At 34.5% G+C, this 8,575-nt stretch overlaps 1 pseudogene; it reads right to left on the bottom strand.

Moving 5' to 3' along the window:
- Positions 1-807: 807 nt before the first annotated feature.
- On the bottom strand, positions 808-1,206 carry LOC105741117 (annotated as a pseudogene).
- Between the last annotated feature and the right edge of the window lie 7,369 nt (positions 1,207-8,575).

The raw sequence follows: 8,575 nt of genomic DNA, 5'->3' as shown, positions 1-8,575 counted from the left end.
CTAATGATTTTTTATTATTTTTTAATTCTCTTTAAAAGAAAAAAGAAAAAAAAGATGAGTGAACAAAGACCAGAGTGACAGATTAGTAGATACACAAGTGATAATGCAAATTTTAGAAAAAAATATAATAGTAAGTCTAAATTGTTAATATATGCACATTCACTATAAGATTATTTTATTGTATATGTAAGAAAATTTTCGTGACAAAATAGAAGAAGAAAAATAAATATGAATTACAGGCATCATATTTAGGATAATGGCATTGGTCCATTTTATTTTTCTTTTATTTCCACGGCATGAATTATGTTTTTCCGAAAATATTGACAACATAGCAAACTTGCAGAAAAATATGATGAAGCTATATTTGACCACATTTCCATTAATATATTCAAATAGAACTTGCTTTCAATTTATTTCTCTTTGATTGTGAATCTGATGCATGAATTATTCATGAGTTTTCAAAAAATTCTCTTAATTTATGTATATAATGAAACAAAAATTCATTAAATGGATAAAAATGCACTGTATATTTTCTTATAATCATATATATCAGCTGCATTACTTCACTAATTTTTTTGAGTGAAATTACTTGATTTTATTTTACACTAGGTGCTGGGCACAAAGCAGTCCTCCTTAATAAAGCTGACAATTAGCTTCACTCAGGACATTTTTAATAATGCACTTAAAAATGTGTTCATGTTGCAAATTCTTCTGCAATCCCAATTATATAACAGCTTGGAAAACAATGTTTAGAAAACCAAACTAATGCAAAAAGACAGAGTGAAACAACTATAACAGCACAGATTTTTATGGCCCCCCATTCCACAGTTTTCTTACTGCATCATCAGTGTCAGAAATCTGCACCTTCAGCTGGCTCCACTGCTCTGAATTTAAAGAAATACTTTTTCTTCTTGGTTTCATTTCACCTTCTGGACCCATTCAATATTCTCTAATATCAATTAGAACTTTCCCTTTAAAATCCCCAACACTGACATATCTAATTTTCCAGATCTGAAACATGTTATCATCTCTGCTGCTGCTGCTCTGCTTAGAAGATGACAGAGTTCTTGAAGTTTCAGCAGTCTTCTGCTTCTTTACAGGCTTTTCTGGAGCAACTTGTTTTTCCCTCTTTAACTTTTTGCCAACTTCACTATCAGAATCATTGCCTGAAGAGCTTGAAGAAACAAGTTCTTTTGATTTAGGCATTGCTCCGCTGCTGCATTCGATAGCCTCCTGCTCGCTTGAGACTGACCCCTCCATTAATTTTTAGTGTAATTTTTGTTCCATTCACTATGACACTTCATTATTGTCTCATGCCTTCTGTGTGAAATAAATGATATATTCTACAATGGCTTGTAAAACACTTATTCAAATATTACTTACTAAAAGATATTTTCATAACTTTATTAATCAAATTAATGATTTTAACACTTCTGACAATCTGCTTGACACATGCTAAAACAATTGAATCATGTCCTTAAGATTGGAGCAATTTACACTTGTTATCATTTATTCTTTTTAAGATGATATGTGAAATTCTTCCTCAGATATTTTAGGATTTAAATATATCAAAACACTTTTAAAACAGGTACTTACTTCTTATATCATCATATTTTAAGGGTGTCACACTTTCATAACCTTAGAGGAACAGTATTTTACTTTTACTTTTTGTATTATATTATTTTAGGACCCAAAATATTCCTTCCATATAATACTGGTGTTCAGTAGTGAGGTAGAAAATAGAGCATGTCTTATGCTGGCTGGAAGAGAGACACGGTGGAATCCTAGAGTTTGTAGAGCACTGCTGCTCAGGATTCTGTATGCAGAACTTCTTGCAGGCTTCTATTTGTAAATGTGGATCACAAAGAGAATGCATGTGCCACAAGAAACCTGCTACTTTGTCTCTTCACAGTAGCCTACCCTGAGTTTCCCAAAATTGCAATGCACTTTTGATTTGCTTTTCTTCTTTCTTTTGTTCTGTCAAATTTTGCTATGCAGGGAAGTAAACAGGACCCTGCTAAGGTGAACGCTTTCAGGCTCTTGATATGACAGGTCTTTATGTGACATGACTCTCTAACATGCATTCTTCTCTACAGAAATCATGAAAGACCTCTCACATTTAGACCACTAGTAAAGTTTTTTTTTTTCCTCCTGTCAAAAAAGTTTGATAGTCACTGTTTTCTATCAGTTTTTCTTTCTTCAACCAGGCCAGCAAGGTAGTGAAGAACCTGTGCTTCCTAGTATGTCTACTTCCCATCCCAGTTTGAAGACACTTTAGAAAGCAAAGGCTTCCACTCCTTAAGCACTCTATAAAGATTATTAGCATTTATTTCTCCAAGCTATAAATGATTTAGGACATGGACCCTAGAACTGGCTGGGAAGTAAGGCTTAATGGGATCCTGAAATCTATGCAGCACAACCCCCCAGGACCCCATAGGTAGGACTTCTTGTGGGTTCCCTTTAGATGGGAATGACATATAAAAACATGGGTGCAGTGAGGCACCTGCTCATCATAGCAGCCTGAGATGTGTCTCCAAGACCCAATATGTATTTCTATTTTTGCTTTGCTTCCTGCCTTTCGCTTTGTTTGCTGGGTAGAGCCAGTTTTTCCATTACTCCTCATTTTTGATAAATCTCATTTTTGCATTGTCTCATTTAATTTGTTTTGTGAGGTGAGAAAGACCTGAAATTTCTTTAATTGTCAAGCTGTTTCTGAGAGGAACAATCAGATAATAATACTTTACCAAGTCACCCTGTGGCATAGTTTGGACAGTGTTCCTTAAATTTGAGTGTTGGATTCCTACTGCCTAAAACTTGCAATGTGCACAAAGTCAAAGACAAGGTCTTTAAAATGTCATTGTGGTGGAACAAGTTCCATTAGGTGAACTGTCCCAGCATGACTGGTGTGCTTATAAAGAGTAGAGCCTAAGACACATCTGCTGGGAGCAATGTAAGCTAGAAAGCTGGTCAAGTGTGTGTAAGTGGGAGTAGGCCTCAGCAATTGAAGCAAACAAGCTACCTCAGTCCTGAGAAAAGCATCATGACTGGTTAACATCAGCTATTGGTCACTAGGCAACTTTGTGCCATGTGTTACTAACTTTGCAAAGGTATAAATAAATGTCCACATTGTTGTTGGGGAAATGTTTGTCTCACCAACCAGGCAGATGAGCAATCACCCAACTCAGCTCTTGAGAGCTTGTTTGGAGGTTCTAGCAGGGGAGCACAGCTGCTTGTATACCCTTGACTGAAGAATGGTCCTCCTGAAGAATGTCTGTGGTGGTTGTCCTTTCTGACCAAGCATATAGCTTTGGGAGGGATGCACATGGAGCACTGAGAGAGGAAGGAGACACTCACCCAGCCAGCCAGAGGAACTAAATCAAACCTGGTGATAGCCCTCACATCCAAACTGTTGTCTTCTTGTCTATCTTTTCCTCATTCCTATCGCCATTTCTCCCTGGATAGAACAGGTCACATTGAGACTGATGGATCCCAATATTTAGCATCCAATCTGGACATCTTGTATGAGCTAAGTGTGAGCAGCAGGGACATGTCCAAAGAGCATACGTAGGGAAGGAAGTGGATTGGCGAGGGCCAGGAGTATTCAGCACAAACATGCATTGGTATGGACACATTAGATGTAAAACTTGGGGAAACAAGGTTAATTAGGTCCAGGTATGGGTTCACTAGTGCAGAAATGGACTCATCAGGGCCAGAGAGATGAATGATTTTAAAGAAAAAATCGTTTTGAGAGAATTCAAAAGGTAAAAATTCATATTGAGTTAAAAATGGGACAAATAGAGTCTCAAGGATCACAGGGAGATTATATATATATGCTTGATCTCTGTATTTACTTTTGTTTTCTGGGGTTTATTTTGTTTTGCTTTTTTTTTTTTTTTTTTTTTTTTTGGTGGTACTGGGGATTGAACTCAAGACCTTGTGTTTGCCAGGCAAGCTCTTATTCTACTTAGCTATTGCCCTGGACCCTACTTTTGTTTTCTGAATTGTGGTTGGAAGGGGTTTTTCAAAAACAAAGGATTTAGCTTACAGCTCTTCTTTCTTTCTTTCATTTTAAGGTATTTAGAACAAGGTCTACAGGGTCTCACTACATAAATAGGACTTGTAGTGGATCCTCCTGTTTTCAGCTTCCCAAGTGCTGGGATTATAGGCATATACCACCATGCCCAGTCTCAAGTCTCAGCACACTCCAGGGGTGGTGCTGGCATGGCATGCTGGGGATCAAACCCTAGCTGTTGGATCTGTCTAAGCAGGCACTTTAATCCACTGAGCTATTTGACCAGCCCTCTTAAAGTTCTTTTGATTCCTAATAAGTTTGATTTCTTATTTTACAGCTCTAAATTAAAATTAGTGTAAAACTCTTTGATATTTTACAAACAAATAAAGATGTTTGGAGCACAATGTGAAAGCATTGGGATTGAAACAATGGCTTGACTTTGACATTTCATTTAATGTAATAAAAGGCCCAGTGATGGCCTCTAAAGTGGTACAAGCTATGATAATTTCTTCATATTTGGTTCAACTTATCCAACAAGGATATAATGTGTTCCAAACTGTTCAGATCAAGCCTTCATGATTTTCTGACTTTATTTGGTAATATTAATTGTTCTATCTAGATTTTGGGCTAATTTTTCTTATGTTATTGACTGTCTTTATGCTTTAGGTAAGTTAAATTAATTTTCTTTTTTCTACAGATAGATCATATTAGTTTAAGTGAGAAAATGTATGACTTCCTCCTTCAAAATATAGGATACAGATTTCTCATTGTACAATCAAAACTCAATTACAAAAAAGGGGGATCAATCCCACTAACTTCAGTTATCAATATCCAGTATTATTTTTTTTAAATTCTGCAAAAATTGTAAATAAAGCAGCAGAATGAATTTTATCAAGTAAGAAAAAAAGTACTAGGAAAAGTCCTGTGGAGAGATCTCCATCCTGGACAATGGAAGGAGTACAGTCCACTATTAATCTGTGGCCAAGGGTATGCTTAAGCTTTTCCAGAGAATGCTAAATGATCTATTTGGGTAACAGAGCATGCTATCAGGCAGTACTATGGATCCAGATCTGGAGAAGAAGTTAACAGTGATGAGACTGGTCTAACGTGGGGCCTATTGAAGGAACTGATCAAATGCAAATCTAAATTCTAAATAGTTGATAAAATATACAAAAACAACTGAGCTAATCTTTAGTATTAAGACAAAAAAATGGAAAATATGCATATTAATTACAGATAAAAGGCTTTATCTTTTCCAAAATTTTCTGATAAGAGATCTGTGCTTATTCACAAATAAAAAAAGCTGACTAATCTATAATTACAAATTTCTAAAAATTATAATAGAGTTACTACAAATTAATCTGGCCAGGAATATATAGTTAAGTGCACTCATGATTTTGTAAAGATGTTTGTTTGTGTGTTCTGTATATTTGTTTATATGTTTGTTGGTCTGCCATTCTGTGAGTGGCTGTTCCTCCTATTTTATTTTTTAATCATTTGTTCATAATACAATTTGGGATATAGACTTAAAAACATGCTTTCTTCTAAACTACCAGGTTGTCTAAATGATAACAAAGTCAGTTTATACACAGTTTATCAAAAAGTTTAAGCTAATTAAATAAAACTTCCTTAGAGTGGGGAGAAATTATTAGAGAGGAGTCTAATTGATGAACAAGAGGTGTGGCAAAACTTTTCATTCATTAAGGAGGAGCTCCCAATAATCTCAATAGTCTCTTAGGAGACAACATCAGTAAATGGGTCATTGGTTAAAAGATAAAGTTTTTCAGAACACAATTACAATAAAGTTTTCTCTCAAAAATTGGTTTTGGTATAAAACTGAATTAAGAAATAAAATAGTTTTCACCTGTGTATGGTAATTAATTATTGTTAATCTCATGGTGCATTAAGTGTATTCATGAGGCTAAGCTTACATGTCTTCCAAACTGTAAAACAAAGACTGCTTATTAGGAAAAGACTTTCTCTCAAATTCAAACCTCTGACTTTAACAAAAATCTTGTGATTTATATACCACTTAACAATGACTAATTAGGCAAAAAAAAATCTTATGTATTAGATAGAGATGATTGCTTAAAATGTTATACAAAAATGAAAATTTATGTCTCAAAATGTCGTCAGGATTGTCCTACAATGTTGGATATGGTTTTGATTTCTAAATTTGTATGTAAAAATATAGAATTTCTGTCTTTTAATGTTCTATATGGAATTAAATATTAGGATATCCATGATTGTTAGAAAATAATAGTTCTATTTTATGTCTAAGACATTTTATATTCAGATAATAGTATTAAGCTTATGGCCTCTGATATAGAATAATGTCATTAAGCTTCTCTTATAGATGTTTAAGAACTAATATTTGGAGACCAAAAATTAGAGATAGATGGGCTAAAAGGATATCCAATATTTTGGCCCTAGCTCTTCAAGGTCAAAGAAGACTCGTGGAATAAAAGAACCTTTGCTGTAACAACCTATAATTCTATTGAGACCATAATTTTCTGATCAAGGAGATTATAGGGCCACAGAGAAAAATGACTTATGGTATATAGTGTGTCTAAGAAAAAAAATTGTCTCAGGCTTTCATAGCAAGCAAGTTGGTCAAACAATGGCCATGACATCCAGATATCTGACACTGACATAAGATCTAAGAGGTGCTGTACATGGTCCTAAGTAAATCCTGAGGAGATATAAGTGACCTTGTCACATAGCAAAAGTTAAATTTGTATTTATACAGGTCTTGTTTTAGCTTGGTCTTAACCATTCAGCAGAAAAAGTGTAACCACAAGATGTGAAATTAATATGCTAAGCTTTAAAAGACTCAAGTCACTAACAACTTCTGACAATTACCACAATACTGATAATTCACTACTATTATGGACTATTAAACTATACAGGGTTACATTAATGAAATAAAATGCTTAAAATCACTGGACTGGCATCAAGTATGAAAAGGTCCTCTAAAGAGTTCTTGAAACAGAACTTCTCTACTTGTGGTGGAACACCCATCTCTGACACAGCCAAAAAAAAAGAGGGGGATATGTTGGGAGCCATAGGAGCCAAAATGTAGGTCAAATGTGTACATGCGACTAGGCCTCAGTGCCTCAAGTAGACAAAGTACCTCAGTCCTAAGATCTGCATCCTAACTGGCTAATGTCAGCTATTAGTCACTAGGCAACTTGGTGTCATGTGTTACTAATTTTGAAAAGGTATAAATAAACATCCCTATTGTTGCTTTTGGAGTTCTCTTGCCAATCAGGCAGACCTGATTTGGTCACCACCAAACCCAGCTGTTGTCTTCTTGTCTCTTTTCCTCATTCCTGCCACCATTTCTCCCAGGGTAGAGCAGATCACACTGAGACCAATACATCCCAATGCACACCTATGCACACAAGGATGGCCAAGAAAAGGCACAGCCGCAGAGCCCAGGTACCATCTAAGCAGCCTCAGAAGCACAGCTCTGATGACACTGAGGGCCTGGCTTCTAGAACCCAGGACTGGGAGGAAGTAAGATACCTTTTATTTTTTTTAGCTTGTTTTAAATCTTTATCTTAAAGAGAATTCAAAATAATTAAAAACCATTAGAAGCAATACAGAATTTCAGAAAAACAAGATAATAGGAATTTTACAATTATTTATCTCTTATTGTACATTTTTGTCTTCAACATAGTTGTTCAGATTAACATATATAATCATGCAAAATTGGTAAAAAATGTATTAAATGTTCCTTTCAATAAACCAATAGACAGTAACACAAGTAGCTATCTTGTGAAAAAGAAAACAGCCAGTTTTTTTTTTCATTCTTCTTTCTTTTTTCCTTTCCCTCATCCCAGTTGTTTTTTTCTTATTAATAGTTTCTTTCCTTTTCACAATCTGTGTTGTACATTTTGGATTTTATTTATACTTTCAGGTTTGAATATATATGATATGTACTATATCCTTAGGAGAAAACCATTTTGAAGTGCACCAATAGTCACTTTAGATGGTTATAGAGGGTTCCCAGCAGAAGGAAATAAAAGGAAATAGAATCAGTCATGATTTATTGATCTTTTATTTCCAATACAGGATATCTATTACAAAATACTAAAGCGTATTTTAAAAAGTAGACCTTCCACTGTGTGAACTGTGCAAGTCCTTTCTATCTCTGTGAGTGTTGTATTGATTTTTGCAATAACTAGTGATAGTATCAGTCATAAACTGAAAACTTACTACAAATCAAGAAGCTTAAATTGAATGGAAGAAAATGTACTTTGAAAGAAACTGTGGTATCACATTGATCCCATCTCAATAGCTTGAATAAAAATTTTGTGAAAAAAATCCACATACGCTGCATATATAAATTAACAATTTTTACATATTAACTCTATGTATAATAAAATAAATCTTAAAATTAGACGTTAAGCAATTTAACATTTATGCTTACAGTTATTCAAGTTTACCAAATACTCTTTGAATATTAAACAATATGCATATTTCAATGTATTTGAAATAGGCCAAGTGGAAATTCCATGTGTGTGTGTGTGTGTGTGTGTGTGTGTGTGTGTTTGTCTG

The sequence above is a fragment of the Octodon degus genome, unplaced genomic scaffold (genome assembly GCF_000260255.1).
Source record: "Octodon degus isolate 3935 unplaced genomic scaffold, OctDeg1.0 scaffold00300, whole genome shotgun sequence".
Taxonomy (NCBI): domain Eukaryota; kingdom Metazoa; phylum Chordata; class Mammalia; order Rodentia; family Octodontidae; genus Octodon; species Octodon degus.
The sequence above is the reverse complement of the archived record's forward strand: the minus strand, read 5'-3'. Positions and strand labels throughout refer to the sequence as shown.